This window comes from Daphnia carinata, chromosome 5 (assembly GCF_022539665.2).
Source record: "Daphnia carinata strain CSIRO-1 chromosome 5, CSIRO_AGI_Dcar_HiC_V3, whole genome shotgun sequence".
NCBI classification, from domain to species: domain Eukaryota; kingdom Metazoa; phylum Arthropoda; class Branchiopoda; order Diplostraca; family Daphniidae; genus Daphnia; species Daphnia carinata.
This window is the reverse complement of record NC_081335.1, coordinates 8,899,305-8,916,742: the sequence shown is the minus strand read 5'-3', so window position 1 is coordinate 8,916,742 and position 17,438 is coordinate 8,899,305. Positions and strand designations below refer to the sequence as shown.

General features: G+C 41.1%; 18 non-coding genes and 1 pseudogene across 18 annotated transcripts; all 19 read right to left on the bottom strand.

Annotated features, from left to right (window-relative positions):
* Positions 1-57: 57 nt before the first annotated feature.
* On the bottom strand, positions 58-180 carry LOC130697660 (U5 spliceosomal RNA). The gene has a single exon (XR_009002922.1). It is a non-coding gene; the product is annotated as a U5 spliceosomal RNA (small nuclear RNA).
* Positions 181-657: 477 nt separating this feature from the next.
* Positions 658-799, bottom strand: LOC130697648 (U4 spliceosomal RNA). Its single transcript, XR_009002911.1, has one exon. It is a non-coding gene; the product is annotated as a U4 spliceosomal RNA (small nuclear RNA).
* A 402-nt stretch (positions 800-1,201) lies between these two features.
* Positions 1,202-1,285, bottom strand: Trnah-gug (transfer RNA histidin (anticodon GUG)). The gene is given in 2 exon segments: positions 1,202-1,236; positions 1,249-1,285. It is a non-coding gene; the product is annotated as a tRNA-His (tRNA).
* Positions 1,286-6,670: 5,385 nt separating this feature from the next.
* LOC130697701 (U2 spliceosomal RNA) lies at positions 6,671-6,816 on the bottom strand (annotated as a pseudogene).
* Positions 6,817-7,467: 651 nt separating this feature from the next.
* Positions 7,468-7,690, bottom strand: LOC130697714 (small nucleolar RNA U3). The gene has a single exon (XR_009002967.1). It is a non-coding gene; the product is annotated as a small nucleolar RNA U3 (small nucleolar RNA).
* Positions 7,691-8,821: 1,131 nt separating this feature from the next.
* On the bottom strand, positions 8,822-8,944 carry LOC130697673 (U5 spliceosomal RNA). The gene has a single exon (XR_009002934.1). It is a non-coding gene; the product is annotated as a U5 spliceosomal RNA (small nuclear RNA).
* Positions 8,945-9,421: 477 nt separating this feature from the next.
* Positions 9,422-9,563, bottom strand: LOC130697654 (U4 spliceosomal RNA). The gene has a single exon (XR_009002916.1). It is a non-coding gene; the product is annotated as a U4 spliceosomal RNA (small nuclear RNA).
* A 402-nt stretch (positions 9,564-9,965) lies between these two features.
* Trnah-gug (transfer RNA histidin (anticodon GUG)) lies at positions 9,966-10,049 on the bottom strand. The gene is given in 2 exon segments: positions 9,966-10,000; positions 10,013-10,049. It is a non-coding gene; the product is annotated as a tRNA-His (tRNA).
* A 111-nt stretch (positions 10,050-10,160) lies between these two features.
* LOC130697691 (5S ribosomal RNA) lies at positions 10,161-10,280 on the bottom strand. The gene has a single exon (XR_009002952.1). It is a non-coding gene; the product is annotated as a 5S ribosomal RNA (ribosomal RNA).
* A 280-nt stretch (positions 10,281-10,560) lies between these two features.
* On the bottom strand, positions 10,561-10,724 carry LOC130697682 (U1 spliceosomal RNA). Its single transcript, XR_009002943.1, has one exon. It is a non-coding gene; the product is annotated as a U1 spliceosomal RNA (small nuclear RNA).
* Positions 10,725-11,364: 640 nt separating this feature from the next.
* Positions 11,365-11,555, bottom strand: LOC130697693 (U2 spliceosomal RNA). The gene has a single exon (XR_009002954.1). It is a non-coding gene; the product is annotated as a U2 spliceosomal RNA (small nuclear RNA).
* Positions 11,556-12,210: 655 nt separating this feature from the next.
* On the bottom strand, positions 12,211-12,433 carry LOC130697716 (small nucleolar RNA U3). Its single transcript, XR_009002969.1, has one exon. It is a non-coding gene; the product is annotated as a small nucleolar RNA U3 (small nucleolar RNA).
* A 1,128-nt stretch (positions 12,434-13,561) lies between these two features.
* LOC130697666 (U5 spliceosomal RNA) lies at positions 13,562-13,684 on the bottom strand. Its single transcript, XR_009002928.1, has one exon. It is a non-coding gene; the product is annotated as a U5 spliceosomal RNA (small nuclear RNA).
* A 477-nt stretch (positions 13,685-14,161) lies between these two features.
* Positions 14,162-14,303, bottom strand: LOC130697642 (U4 spliceosomal RNA). The gene has a single exon (XR_009002905.1). It is a non-coding gene; the product is annotated as a U4 spliceosomal RNA (small nuclear RNA).
* A 402-nt stretch (positions 14,304-14,705) lies between these two features.
* Trnah-gug (transfer RNA histidin (anticodon GUG)) lies at positions 14,706-14,794 on the bottom strand. Its single transcript is given in 2 exon segments — positions 14,706-14,740; positions 14,758-14,794. It is a non-coding gene; the product is annotated as a tRNA-His (tRNA).
* A 111-nt stretch (positions 14,795-14,905) lies between these two features.
* LOC130697703 (5S ribosomal RNA) lies at positions 14,906-15,025 on the bottom strand. Its single transcript, XR_009002959.1, has one exon. It is a non-coding gene; the product is annotated as a 5S ribosomal RNA (ribosomal RNA).
* A 280-nt stretch (positions 15,026-15,305) lies between these two features.
* LOC130697681 (U1 spliceosomal RNA) lies at positions 15,306-15,469 on the bottom strand. The gene has a single exon (XR_009002942.1). It is a non-coding gene; the product is annotated as a U1 spliceosomal RNA (small nuclear RNA).
* Positions 15,470-16,107: 638 nt separating this feature from the next.
* LOC130697689 (U2 spliceosomal RNA) lies at positions 16,108-16,298 on the bottom strand. The gene has a single exon (XR_009002950.1). It is a non-coding gene; the product is annotated as a U2 spliceosomal RNA (small nuclear RNA).
* Positions 16,299-16,953: 655 nt separating this feature from the next.
* On the bottom strand, positions 16,954-17,176 carry LOC130697717 (small nucleolar RNA U3). The gene has a single exon (XR_009002970.1). It is a non-coding gene; the product is annotated as a small nucleolar RNA U3 (small nucleolar RNA).
* Between the last annotated feature and the right edge of the window lie 262 nt (positions 17,177-17,438).

Sequence of the window (17,438 nt, the reverse complement as noted above, 5' to 3'; positions counted from 1 at the left end):
TTGCACCCAAGCTACTCCCTAGGTTACGTACAAGAATTTATTTGTGTTTTATTGGGGTGCCCAGTCTAAAGACCAGGCGATCGAAAAATAAGTCATATAGACTCATCAGTGCTCCTAACCACGGAAATCTTTAGTAAAAGGCGAAAGATTTATCCGGGTATTGATTAGAAACCAGAGTGAATATCAACTGAAAGTAGTTGGTATTTATTCATTTCACAACTTCAAACCACTTTGGTAAAGTAACAATGGTAAACCCAAAAAATTCAACCATAAAGCAACTGCTGGTTTCTGTTAGATTTGAGACAGTGAGTAAAACAGACGATGCTGTGTAAAGCTCATGTAAACATCATTTTTTCGTTAGATTGTGCACTAAATTAATTCTGGTTAGATGAAACATAAACGCAGTCTAGGGCAAACGAAATCGGTAAGCTGAATTGGGTAAGAAAACGAAGGACAAGTCTTCTGCTAGTTCTTAAACCTTTGTATTGAACTCTTTCGCTTAGTTGAACAAAGTGCGATTCGTTCAGTAATTCTACAAGTTTTTCGGCCTTCGATATCCATGGGAACGAGTAACTAATCGCTTGCTAAATGCTAGAACCTAGCAGACAATGCCCATCACTAACGGAAAACTATGTTAACGTTCATTAAGGGAATCTGCTCCTGATGGAGCTAACAAAAATTGCCGACGACGAAGATTATTTCACTCCTTCGTGGCGGGGTATTGGTTAAAGTTTTCAACTAGCAATAATCACATCTCGGTAGACCCTCATTGATTATGATATTGCCACTGCGCAAAGCTAAATTGTACATGAGAGGGCTCTACTACTTGAACCTTTCTCTCGCCAATTCTGCACGGACGTTGATATCAAGAAAACCAAGAGAGGTGCTGCTTTTCATTGAAATCTAACAGTTCGCTGCCCTCATTTTTACATTCACATACCTACAAAGATAATAGTTCACTTTACAAATATTCCACCTATGACCACACCACGCCATGGACTGGTAAAATTCATTTAAAGTGTGCATATTACGGTGCATTTCGCCAAATCAAATGAACGTGCAGGAATTGATTCAATTTGGAGTACAATTCCACTGAACCCGTCCCCGTTAACTTGACAATAAAATCGATAAAATTCACATTAATACCGATCGAAACATTTCCAATTACTATGAAATAGTGTTTTACCTTCAAACTTCAGAATGCCGTGACCAGGATTCGAACCTGGGTTACTACGGATTATCGTTTCCCCACAACGTAGGGTCCTAACCACTAGACGATCACGGCCAAATTCAAATTATTTGGCATCTGTAAAATGCTCCACACGATCAAGTTTATGGTTCATCAACAAATTGTATTGGTGGAAACAAAAAAATTACTTAATGAAAGAAAAACCAATGCCAACAGCATCTCGTATTCCCAAGCGGTCACCCATCTTTTTTTTTTTTTTTTTTTTGTAAAATAACCTTTTATTCACAATTAATTTTCATGGCAAAGTAGCATTTTAAAAAAAAACAGGATGAAATACAAATAGAACAAAAACAAACAAAAAAACAAAAATACAAATAGAACAAAAACAAACAAAAAAACAAACAAACAAAGGGTTCTTGGATGCAGACGATGTAAGGGAGGAGAACAGAGATAAAATAAAAAAATTGGCAATGTCGGGATAGAATCTAAACAAAAAAACAAAAACAAACAAACAAATGCAAATAATTTTGATGTGGGATAATTACAAAAAAACAAAAATAAACAAATGTGAACAATTGGGAACATCAAAATCCATAGAATAACAACAAAACAACAATATAAACATAAACATAATAATTATAACTAAAAAAAGGATGTCAAGGTTTTTTCTGGGGAGCATTAAGGGTTTTCCATAAGCTCTCTACTTCTTCTTGACGAGGTGTGCGGTGGTGAAGTCTTGATTTCCAGGTGATGAAGATGTAAGCAGCCAGAAGAGTAAATGCTAGCCGGAGATTACCTATTGGCCCAAAATGGCCACGAATCAAGTCTTCATTTGACGACCTGCAGCCCATTTGACGCAAAGTTCCCTCCAACCAGCTCCAAACGATGAGGCGTGCAGGACATTGGAACGTCAGATGCTCATCGGTTTCTGGATGTTGAAGGCAGATAGGGCATGTAGCATCCTTGGTGGGATCTAACCGATGGCATCTGGTCCTGGTAGGGAGAAGTCGCTGGTTGAAGAGGAACATGGTCTCTCGGATGTTGCTTGGCAGGGCTGCAGTCTCCTTCCAGATTCGTGGCCAATCCAGGTGAGGCCTTAGGATCTCCAGCTTTCCCTGAGTGATTACCTCCAGGATCCAATGGTTATATGTTTTCCTGTGAACCATTGGATTCCCCTGCACCAGGATGGAAGCGGCGAACAGTTGTTTAATCTGATGCAGGGGTTCCTGAAGGTAGTTGGGCCTCTTCATGACTGCTACAGGTGCGGTGTTGTTCTTGTAGATGGGAAGTAAGGTGCGGAGAGGGAAGGACATCCAATAACGAAGTAGAGAGCTTTCTGGACTACTGGGGCCTACAAGGATTCTATACGTGGGACAGAGGAAAAGTGAACGGTAAAAGAGGTGTGTGTTGACCATTCCCAGTCCCCCTTGGCTCACAGAACGATATATTACAGTTTTGTTCGGCCTTTCTACTTTTCCCATCCATAGGAATTTCATAACAGCCTTTAAAATCTGGTCAGACATATTTTGATTACATGGTAATACCTGTGCAATAAACACAGTTCCGGAGAGAGCCTTCGACTTGAGAAAAATTACTCTCTGGTAGAGATTGAAACGTCGACAGGCATTCTCTCGCAGGATACCATTTAGAGAGCCGAATGCATCACTCCAAACCCTATTAGCTGTCTCAACTATGGAATGGGAGAACTTAATTCCTAAGAGGGACAATGTTGGTGCTGATACAAGCCACTCAAGAGGCCAAGTGGACCTAGAGCTCCAATTCCCAAGTCCAAGGGCTTTCGTTTTCTCTTTATTCATCCTTGCCTTTGTCCACTGACAGAACAAGTCAATGACTTGTCCTGCCCTGGTAAAATCTTCGTCACAAGAAATGAAAATGGTGACGTCATCAACAAAGGCTCTGACAGTGAGTTTTTCATTAAATAATGATATGCCCTTGAGAACATGAGATAAACGCACTAGCAAAGGCTCAATGTATAGTACAAAAAGATGGACAGATAGGGGGCATCCCTGGCGAATCGATTGAATGTCAGAAATCACCCCAGCCACCTCCGATCCGTTGAGGATTGACATTCCTGTTACAGAGTACATCGTCTGCAACCAACGGACGAAAGTGGTGGGATAGCCCATGACATCCAGAATTCTCCAGAGGACTTCCCTGTTAACCAGGTCGTAGGCCTTTTCAAAGTCGACTCCAACAATGGCAGCGCCCATACCCCGAATCGGAAAGTTGGAAGAGTCATGGCATCCCCGGTCATCAACGTATTGAATGACATCTCTGTAAAGTACTAAATTATCGAAAATCAATCTACCAGGTACCCCACCTTTTTGGTGAGGCCCTATGGTAGATGACAGTGTCTGCTTCAAACGTCTCGCTAAGACAGATGCCATGACTTTGTAGTCACAGTTCAAGAGAGAAATTGGCCGAAAATTAGAAACCCCGCAAAGTCCAGACGACTTGGGTATTAGCCTAATCGCCGCTTGTCCCTGCGAAGACGTCAGAGTTTCCCTTTCCAGGATATGATTAAACATAGCCAAGAAATGGGGTGCGATCTCGTCCCAATATTCTACGTAAAACTCGTAAGGAATGCCATCGGTGCCAGGGGACTTGTTTGATTTCATGGCTGTCAGGGCAGATCGAATCTCAAAAAGGGAAATTGGTGCTGTCAGGTTTGGGTTTGGTTTCAAGCAATCTCTTACTCCCTCTAAAAAATCATTCCCTGCCAGTATGTCAGGAGAAGGTTGGTTTTTAAAAATTTTAGTAAAATGGGAAACAATTTCTGCGGAAATGTCCTCTTTGGTCGATAAGCAAGTGCCATTTTGGGCAATGATCTTATCAATGCGACATTTGCGGTAGTTAATTCTAGCTCTATTAACATGGAAGATATTAGCTTCCTCGACTTCTTCGCCCTCAAAGCAGCGGGAACGAATCCCATACCCTTTGAGTGTGCTCTCCTCCCAAGACTTTGAGAATTTCCTCAACTGGTGAAAGGCAACCCAATCAAAGGTATCTGCTTCGGCCATCTCCTGAATGCAAGTCTGGTAGAAAAACTTGGTTTCTCTAACCATTCGAGCTCTTTGCCTAGAAATCTACCGAAATGCGCTTGATACCCGGTTTCAGGACACTCTCCCACCAATTTGCTACATTGCTTTCCCTAAGAGGATGATTGGCAGATTCCCGAATAAAGTTAATGACATATTTCTGAAAACCTTCTTCTGACAGTATGGAAGTATTTAACTTCCACAACCCAGCAGGAGATCTAGTACGATGCGGGAGATCGAGATTGCAAGTAAAAGTAGATTGTACTGACTGATGATCACTAATCGATAAAGATTGCAAACAAATATTTAAAAATTTGTCTGCAAAGGATCGACTAGCATATATCCTATCAAGCCTAGAAGAACCGGTAGGGTAGTGAAAGGTATGACCAGGTTCGTTATAATTTAGCTTTTTCCAGATGTCTACTAGATCAAGACCAGTAACCATCTCTTTCAAAGCATAGCTGACGACATTAGGTGAGATAGGGAGAGACTGGGTTGTTGCCTTATCTTGGATGTCGTCAACGCAGTTAAAATCGCCTATCAACACGAAGGGCAGTCGAGTAGTAAGTGTGTAGGCAGGGACGGTTTGTCGAAAGAAATTGTTTCTCTCAGTCTTAACGTGACTACCTGACGGGGCATAGATGTTAATGAACGTGAAACATTTCACGTCAATAGAAATTAGCCTTCCGTCAGGTTCTAGCAGTAAACGAGAATAGTTCAGACCATGTCTAATAAGAATGGCTGTTCCATTTTTGTTGGGACCGACATTTGCCAACAAATGGTAGCGGCTTTCAATAATTGGGCAAGTATGAAATGCTACCTCTTGAAGTCCCACAATATCTAAGTTTCCGTCCCTGCAAAAGTTAAAAAGAATTTGACGCCGCTCGACTGACTTAATTCCTCCGATGTTGATAGATGCGATTTTTAAGTTTGTAGTCATTTGGTGGGTTTCTTGGGTTGGGTAACGGGTAAGGTCGGTTTAGGGTTCTGGTTGGGTAAGGTGGGTTTAAATCTTTTGTTTCGGTTTGCAGGTGGGACTTTAACGTGGTCTGGTGTTTTGTCGGTTTCCATGGTCTCAATGTCCCCCATGTCGGGTTCGATCGAGTCCATGGAAACAATCATAGGTTCAGAGGTGCCGGGTTGGGTCTCGGGTATTATGGTTTGGAGTGGAATGGTCTTTGGTAAGGGATTGTCGGTGGGTTGAACTAGTGGGGCTGGAGAGGATGGGGTTTCAAGGTGGGGAGCCCCTTCTGAGAGTGGGTCTTGCAACCCACACTCGAGAAGGGCTTTGGAAACTATGGGGTCTTCAACTAAAGGAATAGTGACGGGGATTACGGTAATTGTCTTTGTCTTTTTGGTGGCTTTTTCTAATGGTTTTTGGGCAATGGTAGGTTCCTTGTTCCGTCGTAAGGTTGGGCAGTTGTAGCTAAAATGGGTTTCCTCGTCACAAAGTCTGCAAGTGGGTTTCTGTCCATCATACTTAACCGTGGCACGATAACTGCCAATAGTTAAGTATGATGGAATATTTTTAGTCAGTGTCATACGTGCAATCATCCAAGTGGCAAGGACAGGGTATAAAACTTCGTCCTCTACCACTCGATAGCGTTCCCACCGAGCTTCTATTACTGTTCCAAATTCTTTTAGACGGGTTTGGACTACTCCCAAATCTAGATTCTGTGGAATTCCTGCAATCCGAACAAATTTCTCCTGAATATTACTATCCCTGATAACTATTGAAACTTCTTTCCCCTCCAATTCTGTCCTGACGATGCCACTGTGTTGGGACACAAAATTTGAGGTGTATACCTCTGACGTAAACGTAAGCCTAGCAACCTGATTTCTCGTATCTAGCACAGCAACTAGGCCTAAGAGATCCTGCGGCTCAACTTTCAAACTACGTACGAAGCCATGCACCGCACGCATACTCAATCTCGGGCTTTGAAACCCGAAATCCACATCTACGCTATTGAGCCACTTGGCAGCCATTGTCCCTCAGACAATGAAAAACTAAGTGGCCAAAGTGGAGGGGGGAAGATCCCCACACAAACAAGACACAAAATATGTAAAAAGGGGAAAAACAAAAAAAAAAAAAAAAAAACAAACGACAATAATACTTTTAAACACAGAAACAAAAATAAGTGAAAGAGAGTTACATTGACTAAACTAGAAAAAAAATTTACAATTTACAGTTTAAGTGAAGTTGTTAATGTGGGGGCCTAACAGTGACGCACGTGTGGGGAATGTGAAGAACGAAATGGGAGCTGACGGCCGGGTTGGCTACCGGAAGGCCGACGTCAAATTGACGCCGCGCAGTTTACGTCGAACCACACCTTCTCGCCGGCTGCCGACGTAAGCGATTACCCAGCCGTCAAGGATTGAGAGAAGAGGAAAAGTTAGTAAGGAAGTGGGCCAAGATTGCCCGAAAAGGTTTCAGGTAATCAAAAAAGCAACACTTGGTCAAAAATCTATCAAGCTATATAACCGGGGCCCATTTGAACCCGTATCAGATATTAAGCTGATAAGAACAGATACTACACTTTGATCTTAGCCAAAAGGCCGAGAAGCGATAACTGTGGTTCAAGTTACTGGGTATTATATGCTATGCTGTTCTCGAAAATCTGACTGATGTACAAAAAAAGCAAACCCCTATCCAAAAACAATGAAATTCATCAATAAAACAGGTTGTTGCTAGAGCACCACCTGGCACTGCTAAAAGCCAATACAACTCATAAGTTTTTATCTTCTATTTTGATAGGAATGCTATATTAGGATGAGTCGTTCAAATATTAAGTTATTTGGGAAGCTGTTGAATGCAAAGCACCCTGAATTTAACTCGATGAACTCCACCTAGTAGAGAGTACTGCAGACTTTAAACTGCCTATTAAACAGACAGAGGAAGGTGTTAGTTAGAAACTTGGTAAAACGTTTTGTACGTAGCTCAAATCCACGGTAGACGAAACGCGGCAATATTTACAACTAAATTAAAGTTACACAGACAGAAAACCTAACAGCATTAAACAATGTTACATGAACCCAATAACGACACCCATCTAAATACTATGCCCCCGAATGTGTAAAATTCTCATTAAAAGTGCCCAAGGTTTCATTACTGAAATCTAAACATGGGTGCATTAGCAATTTCGACATCGATTATGATGTAATGGAGTTCGACGGGTTTACGTATGCCAGTAAATTCATTTCTTTTTGGGTTGTTTAAATACCGCTCTGAAAACGCTAGTTCCCTTCCAGTGTACCACAAGGGAACATCGGAAACGGTCCTCAATAGCTACGAGCAGGAACCACAGAAGTAGTTACACCCGAAACCTGTTTCACTCTCAGAAGCCAGCGTCATTACTCGTCATCGCGGGTTGAATGGAGGAATGTTTCTGGTGGGAAACAAGTCAAGATATACTACAGAAATGATCCTGTGAAGTATGATCTTAATGTTGAATTCAGTTGCTAAAGAATAAATAGATTATGCAAAATGAAACAGCATTAACGTATCTATACGAAAGTTGCCGCGGTTTTGCTAGTTAACGATTCATTCTAGAAGTGAATCTTGTCAAAAAGCGCTACACAGCGACACTTTGCGTTTTGTTCATTTACCACTATCAACCCGATGGCAAAACAACGACGATATTTATACCACTACGGAAATTAAACGTAGTAGTCTCTTGAAGGGCATCCAGTTACTTTCATCGTGCTCATTTGCAGAAATACATTCGATAGCTGAACACACATACTCCAGCTGGATGTGTGGCACGCATCTGTAATCCTGCTTCTGGGAGGCTTGATAGTGTGGATGACTTGAGACGAGGAGCCCTACTTCGTGATCGTGCATGTTGATCGAGCGTCCGCACTAAGCTCGTCATCAACATGGACCCATCGGAGGAGTTTGATGGGTGCAGGTTAGCTAAGGAGGAGCGAAACGGGCCAGGAGGGAAACTTAGCAGCCAAAAGTTCCCGTGTCGGGCAGTAGTAGGATCGCGCCCGTGAATGTGCGACATGGATTAGCCTCGGCGAAACAGTCAAACCTCTTTCATTTTCCTTCCTTTTTTTTTTTCGATTAGGAAAATTGTTATTTCTATGTGTTTCTTTGAACTTCAGATGTGAAATACTACAACGGCAGTGACCCCCCGCACTTTTGAAAAGTGTTATATATGTGCAAAGCTCATGCGGAATAATAATCTGAATCCTAGATATTGAATGGCGTTTGAAGTTTTCTTTTTTTTTTTTTTTTTTTTTTTTTTTTTTTTTGAAGTTTTTCGCTTTCAATTCACTTCTTCGGATGGAACAGCGAATTGTGTGAATGTGAGTTCGATTTGAAATGGTAGAATGTTTGAATTTGCGGCCATCGGGCGCTTCGCGCCCTCGGCCGCGTTTTCAATTGCTATTGTGGATAGTACCGTGCTTCACTTTACATTTACGTGAATTTGCGGCCATCGGGCGCTTCGCGCCCTCGGCCGCGTTTGCAATTAGACACCTCAATATTCTTTTATCGATTTTCATCCGAAATTTGCACCCAAGCTACTCCCGAGGTTACGTACAAGAATTTATTTGTGTTTTATTGGGGTGCCCAGTCTAAAGACCAGGCGATCGAAAAATAAGTCATATAGACTCATCAATGCTCCCACTCACGGAAATCTTTAGTAAAAGGCAAAAGATTTACCCGGGTATTGATTAGAAACCAGAGTGAATATCAACTGAAAGTAGTTGGTATTTATTCATTTCACAACTTCAAACCACTTTGGTAAAGTAACAATGGTAAACCCAAAAAATTCAACCATAAAGCAACTGCTGGTTTCTGTTAGATTTGAGACAGTGAGTAAAACAGACGATGCTGTGTAAAGCTCATGTAAACATCATTTTTTCGTTAGATTGTGCACTAAATTAATTCTGGTTAGATGAAACATAAACGCAGTCTAGGGCAAACGAAATCGGTAAGCTGAATTGGGTAAGAAAACGAAGGACAAGTCTTCTGCTAGTTCTTAAACCTTTGTATTGAACTCTTTCGCTTAGTTGAACAAAGTGCGATTCGTTCAGTAATTCTACAAGTTTTTCGGCCTTCGATATCCATGGGAACGAGTAACTAATCGCTTGCTAAATGCTAGAACCTAGCAGACAATGCCCATCACTAACGGAAAACTATGTTAACGTTCATTAAGGGAATCTGCTCCTGAAGGAGCTAACAAAAATTGCCGACGACGAAGATTATTTCACTCCTTCGTGGCGGGGTATTGGTTAAAGTTTTCAACTAGCAATAATCACACCTCGGTAGACCCTCATTGATTATGATATTGCCACTGCGCAAAGCTAAATTGTACATGAGAGGGCTCTACTACTTGAACCTTTCTCTCGCCAATTCTGCACGGACGTTGATATCAAGAAAACCAAGAGAGGTGCTGCTTTTCATTGAAATCTAACAGTTCGCTGCCCTCATTTTTACATTCACATACCTACAAAGATAATAGTTCACTTTACAAATATTCCACCTATGACCACACCACGCCATGGACTGGTAAAATTCATTTAAAGTGTGCATATTACGGTGCATTTCGCCAAATCAAATGAACGTGCAGGAATTGATTCAATTTGGAGTACAATTCCACTGAACCCGTCCCCGTTAACTTGACAATAAAATCGATAAAATTCACATTAATACCGATCGAAACATTTCCAATTACTATGAAATAGTGTTTTACCTTCAAACTTCAGAATGCCGTGACCAGGATTCGAACCTGGGTTACTACGGATTATCGTTTCCCCACAACGTAGGGTCCTAACCACTAGACGATCACGGCCAAATTCAAATTATTTGGCATCTGTAAAATGCTCCACACGATCAAGTTTATGGTTCATCAACAAATTGTATTGGTGGAAACAAAAAAATTAATAAATTCTCAAAAAACCAATGCCAACAGCATCTCGTATTCCCAAGCGGTCACCCATCCAGGTACTAACGAGACCCGACGCTGCTTAGACTTCGGGGAGCCGACGAGACCCGGTGCGTTCAGCGTGGTATGGCCGTTGGCACGGACGACCGTAAAGGTAACAACGTCTGTTTCGTTGCAAATTGTGTAGTTGCAGTCACCTTAAAAATCCTCTAGCTTAGCGCTTGGGCCTCGTTTACTACATAAAAAAACACTTCGTAATTGTGCATGATCAACTAAATGTTAGAATTTTCCTTGACGATTTCTATACTTAAAGAAATAAAACATTATTAAATCAAATGACATACCTTAGCTGACAAATCTGCCTAATGAACAGGATCCCGTGATGTATGGTACACTTGATATTATATGTTCTGCTTCTCAGGGGACAGCGCGAACGCAGTCCCCCACTACCAAAAATTGTACTCCCGAGTTAATCACATTTGGATTAATCGCAAGGGTCAGCCCATCCCCAGTGCAATGGCAGGGCCTCGCCCTGGAGGAACCACCTTGGTGATCATGGTTGCCTCTGAGCCAGGTAAGTATGATTTTAGTGAATACTTGACGATAACTCATAGTTTTTTTGGTACCCAAACAATACTGACGAAGCACACTAAACCAAAGAGCTTAACAAAGAGCCATTGCGTATAGAATGGCGCAAAGAATCGAAAGATCCCACTGAGCATAGTCGATTCCATAAAGCTCTTGTTGAAATAATAGGAAATCTACAGCCATTCTTAGGTGAGAAGAAAAATGCTTCCATTTGACGAAAAATTTCTGCGCCCAACAGCAGACGGCGAACGGCACTGTTTAACCCTCGTTAGACGCTCAACTGATGTAAACGACAGATTCAGTAAGACAAATGTTTCATGACAGATTACCGAACAATCAATTCAAATCGAGACAACTTTAACAGTTAGAACTGAAAGGCAGTTTGTCCTTTTTAGATGAACATAACTCGTTGGGCTGCAATTAGTTAACCATGTTTGACACTTACTAAAAGAGGTACACCATAACACTACAGCAGCCACATGATTGCAGATGCAATATTGACATACTGGGGATGACAAATATGTATGAGATGTAAATATACAGACATTGGTGTTACATCATTAGTTCCAACAAGATGATGCGTGATAAAGATGAGCAGATATACATTTATTTCATTCATAGAGATATCCCTTTTAAAGGGTGAGCCGATCCCGGAGGTACTGCAATACCGGGTCAACCCGTGACAGGATCAATGCAAGCATTGAGTTCCCACCGATTTTCAGAAATCAGTTTAATATTCTGGGGTCCATTTGAACCCGTATCAGATATTAAGCTGATAAGAACAGATACTACACTTTGATCTTAGCCAAAAGGCCGAGAAGCGATAACTGAGATTCAAGTTACTGGGTATTATATGCTATGCTGTTCTCGAAAATCTGACTGATGTACAAAAAAAGCAAACCCCTATCCAAAAACAATGAAATTCATCAATAAAACAGGTTGTTGCTAGAGCACCACCTGGCACTGCTAAAAGCCAATACAACTCATAAGTTTTTATCTTCTATTTTGATAGGAATGCTATATTAGGATGAGTCGTTCAAATATTAAGTTATTTGGGAAGCTGTTGAATGCAAAGCACCCTGAATTTAACTCGATGAACTCCACCTAGTAGAGAGTACTGCAGACTTTAAACTGCCTATTAAACAGACAGAGGAAGGTGTTAGTTAGAAACTTGGTAAAACGTTTTGTACGTAGCTCAAATCCACGGTAGACGAAACGCGGCAATATTTACAACTAAATTAAAGTTACACAGACAGAAAACCTAACAGCATTAAACAATGTTACATGAACCCAATAATGGACGACACCCATCTAAATACTATGCCCCCGAATGTGTAAAATTCTCATTAAAAGTGCCCAAGGTTTCATTACTGAAATCTAAACATGGGTGCATTAGCAATTTCGACATCGATTATGATGTAATGGAGTTCGACGGGTTTACGTATGCCAGTAAATTCATTTCTTTTTGGGTTGTTTAAATACCGCTCTGAAAACGCTAGTTCCCTTCCAGTGTACCACAAGGGAACATCGGAAACGGTCCTCAATAGCTACGAGCAGGAACCACAGAAGTAGTTACACCCGAAACCTGTTTCACTCTCAGAAGCCAGCGTCATTACTCGTCATCGCGGGTTGAATGGAGGAATGTTTCTGGTGGGAAACAAGTCAAGATATACTACAGAAATGATCCTGTGAAGTATGATCTTAATGTTGAATTCAGTTGCTAAAGAATAAATAGATTATGCAAAATGAAACAGCATTAACGTATCTATACGAAAGTTGCCGCGGTTTTGCTAGTTAACGAGCTCATTCTAGAAGTGAATCTTGTCAAAAAGCGCTACACAGCGACACTTTGCGTTTTGTTCATTTACCACTATCAACCCGATGGCAAAACAACGACGATATTTATACCACTACGGAAATTAAACGTAGTAGTCTCTTGAAGGGCATCCAGTTACTTTCATCGTGCTCATTTGCAGAAATACATTCGATAGCTGAACACACATACTCCAGCTGGATGTGTGGCACGCATCTGTAATCCTGCTTCTGGGCTTGATAGTGTGGATGACTTGAGACGAGGAGCCCTACTTCGTGATCGTGCATGTTGATCGAGCGTCCGCACTAAGCTCGTCATCAACATGGACCCATCGGAGGAGTTTGATGGGTGCAGGTTAGCTAAGGAGGAGCGAAACGGGCCAGGAGGGAAACTTAGCAGCCAAAAGTTCCCGTGTCGGGCAGTAGTAGGATCGCGCCCGTGAATGTGCGACATGGATTAGCCTCGGCGAAACAGTCAAACCTCTTTCATTTTCCTTCCTTTTTTTTTTCGATTAGGAAAATTGTTATTTCTATGTGTTTCTTTGAACTTCAGATGTGAAATACTACAACGGCAGTGACCCCCCGCACTTTTGAAAAGTGTTATATATGTGCAAAGCTCATGCGGAATAATAATCTGAATCCTAGATATTGAATGGCGTTTGAAGTTTTTTTTTTTTTTTTTTTTTTTTTTTTTTTTTTTTGAAGTTTTTCGCTTTCAATTCACTTCTTCGGATGGAACAGCGAATTGTGTGTGAATGTGAGTTCGATTTGAAATGGTAGAATGTTTGAATTTGCGGCCATCGGGCGCTTCGCGCCCTCGGCCGCGTTTTCAATTGCTATTGTGGATAGTACCGTGCTTCACTTTACATTTACGTGAATTTGCGGCCATCGGGCGCTTCGCGCCCTCGGCCGCGTTTGCAATTAGACACCTCAATATTCTTTTATCGATTTTCATCCGAAATTTGCACCCAAGCTACTCCCTAGGTTACGTACAAGAATTTATTTGTGTTTTATTGGGGTGCCCAGTCTAAAGACCAGGCGATCGAAAAATAAGTCATATAGACTCATCAGCGCTCCTAACCACGGAAATCTTTAGTAAAAGGCGAAAGATTTATCCGGGTATTGATTAGAAACCAGAGTGAATATCAACTGAAAGTAGTTGGTATTTATTCATTTCACAACTTCAAACCACTTTGGTAAAGTAACAATGGTAAACCCAAAAAATTCAACCATAAAGCAACTGCTGGTTTCTGTTAGATTTGAGACAGTGAGTAAAACAGACGATGCTGTGTAAAGCTCATGTAAACATCATTTTTTCGTTAGATTGTGCACTAAATTAATTCTGGTTAGATGAAACATAAACGCAGTCTAGGGCAAACGAAATCGGTAAGCTGAATTGGGTAAGAAAACGAAGGACAAGTCTTCTGCTAGTTCTTAAACCTTTGTATTGAACTCTTTCGCTTAGTTGAACAAAGTGCGATTCGTTCAGTAATTCTACAAGTTTTTCGGCCTTCGATATCCATGGGAACGAGTAACTAATCGCTTGCTAAATGCTAGAACCTAGCAGACAATGCCCATCACTAACGGAAAACTATGTTAACGTTCATTAAGGGAATCTGCTCCTGATGGAGCTAACAAAAATTGCCGACGACGAAGATTATTTCACTCCTTCGTGGCGGGGTATTGGTTAAAGTTTTCAACTAGCAATAATCACACCTCGGGAGACCCTCATTGGTTATGATATTGCCACTGCGCAAAGCTAAATTGTACATGAGAGGGCTCTACTACTTGAACCTTTCTCTCGCCAATTCTGCACGGACGTTGATATCAAGAAAACCAAGAGAGGTGCTGCTTTTCATTGAAATCTAACAGTTCGCTGCCCTCATTTTTACATTCACATACCTACAAAGATAATAGTTCACTTTACAAATATTCCACCTATGACCACACCACGCCATGGACTGGTAAAATTCATTTAAAGTGTGCATATTACGGTGCATTTCGCCAAATCAAATGAACGTGCAGGAATTGATTCAATTTGGAGTACAATTCCACTGAACCCGTCCCCGTTAACTTGACAATAAAATCGATAAAATTCACATTAATACCGATCGAAACATTTCCAATTACTATGAAATAGTGTTTTACCTTCAAACTTCAGAATGCCGTGACCAGGATTCGAACCTGGGTTACTACGGATTTGCGTTATCAGACCCCACAACGTAGGGTCCTAACCACTAGACGATCACGGCCAAATTCAAATTATTTGGCATCTGTAAAATGCTCCACACGATCAAGTTTATGGTTCATCAACAAATTGTATTGGTGGAAACAAAAAAATTACTTAATGATCAAAAAACCAATGCCAACAGCATCTCGTATTCCCAAGCGGTCACCCATCCAGGTACTAACGAGACCCGACGCTGCTTAGACTTCGGGGAGCCGACGAGACCCGGTGCGTTCAGCGTGGTATGGCCGTTGGCACGTTCGACCGTAAAGGTAACAACGTCTGTTTCGTTGCAAATTGTGTAGTTGCAGTCACCTTAAAAATCCTCTAGCTTAGCGCTTGGGCCTCGTTTACTACATAAAAAAACACTTCGTAATTGTGCATGATCAACTAAATGTTAGAATTTTCCTTGACGATTTCTATACTTAAAGAAATAAAACATTATTAAATCAAATGACATACCTTAGCTGACAAATCTGCCTAATGAACAGGATCCCGTGATGTATGGTACACTTGATATTATATGTTCTGCTTCTCAGGGGACAGCGCGAACGCAGTCCCCCACTACCAAAAATTGTACTCCCGAGTTAATCGCATTTGGATTAATCGCAAGGGTCAGCCCATCCGCAGTGCAATGGTAGGGCCTCGCCCTGGAGGAACCACCTTGGTGATCATGGTTGCCTCTGAGCCAGGTAAGTATGATTTTAGTGAATACTTGACGATAACTCATAGTTTTTTGGTACCCAAACAATACTGACGAAGCACACTAAACCAAAGAGCTTAACAAAGAGCCATTGCGTATAGAATGGCGCAAAGAATCGAAAGATCCCACTGAGCATAGTCGATTCCATAAAGCTCTTGTTGAAATAATAGGAAATCTACAGCCATTCTTAGGTGAGAAGAAAAATGCTTCCATTTGACGAAAAATTTCTGCGCCCAACAGCAGACGGCGAACGGCACTGTTTAACCCTCGTTAGACGCTCAACTGATGTAAACGACAGATTCAGTAGACAAATGTTTCATGACAGATTACCGAACAATCAATTCAAATCGAGACAACTTTAACAGTTAGAACTGAAAGGCAGTTTGTCCTTTTTAGATGAACATAACTCGTTGGGCTGCAATTAGTTAACCATGTTTGACACTTACTAAAAGAGGTACACCATAACACTACAGCAGCCACATGATTGCAGATGCAATATTGACATACTGGGGATGACAAATATGTATGAGATGTAAATATACAGACATTGGTGTTACATCATTAGTTCCAACAAGATGATGCGTGATAAAGATGAGCAGATATACATTTATTTCATTCATAGAGATATCCCTTTTAAAGGGTGAGCCGATCCCGGAGGTACTGCAATACCGGGTCAACCCGTGACAGGATCAATGCAAGCATTGATTTCCCACCGATTTTCAAAAATCAGTTTAATATTCTGGGGTCCATTTGAACCCGTATCAGATATTAAGCTGATAAGAACAGATACTACACTTTGATCTTAGCCAAAAGGCCGAGAAGCGATAACTGTGGTTCAAGTTACTGGGTATTATATGCTATGCTGTTCTCGAAAATCTGACTGATGTACAAAAAAAGCAAACCCCTATCCAAAAACAATGAAATTCATCAATAAAACAGGTTGTTGCTAGAGCACCACCTGGCACTGCTAAAAGCCAATACAACTCATAAGTTTTTATCTTCTATTTTGATAGGAATGCTATATTAGGATGAGTCGTTCAAATATTAAGTTATTTGGGAAGCTGTTGAATGCAAAGCACCCTGAATTTAACTCGATGAACTCCACCTAGTAGAGAGTACTGCAGACTTTAAACTGCCTATTAAACAGACAGAGGAAGGTGTTAGTTAGAAACTTGGTAAAACGTTTTGTACGTAGCTCAAATCCACGGTAGACGAAACGCGGCAATATTTACAACTAAATTAAAGTTACACAGACAGAAAACCTAACAGCATTAAACAATGTTACATGAACCCAATAATGGACGACACCCATCTAAATACTATGCCCCCGAATGTGTAAAATTCTCATTAAAAGTGCCCAAGGTTTCATTACTGAAATCTAAACATGGGTGCATTAGCAATTTCGACATCGATTATGATGTAATGGAGTTCGACGGGTTTACGTATGCCAGTAAATTCATTTCTTTTTGGGTTGTTTAAATACCGCTCTGAAAACGCTAGTTCCCTTCCAGTGTACCACAAGGGAACATCGGAAACGGTCCTCAATAGCTACGAGCAGGAACCACAGAAGTAGTTACACCCGAAACCTGTTTCACTCTCAGAAGCCAGCGTCATTACTCGTCATCGCGGGTTGAATGGAGGAATGTTTCTGGTGGGAAACAAGTCAAGATATACTACAGAAATGATCCTGTGAAGTATGATCTTAATGTTGAATTCAGTTGCTAAAGAATAAATAGATTATGCAAAATGAAACAGCATTAACGTATCTATACGAAAGTTGCCGCGGTTTTGCTAGTTAACGAGCTCATTCTAGAAGTGAATCTTGTCAAAAAGCGCTACACAGCGACACTTTGCGTTTTGTTCATTTACCACTATCAACCCGATGGCAAAACAACGACGATATTTATACCACTACGGAAATTAAACGTAGTAGTCTCTTGAAGGGCATCCAGTTACTTTCATCGTG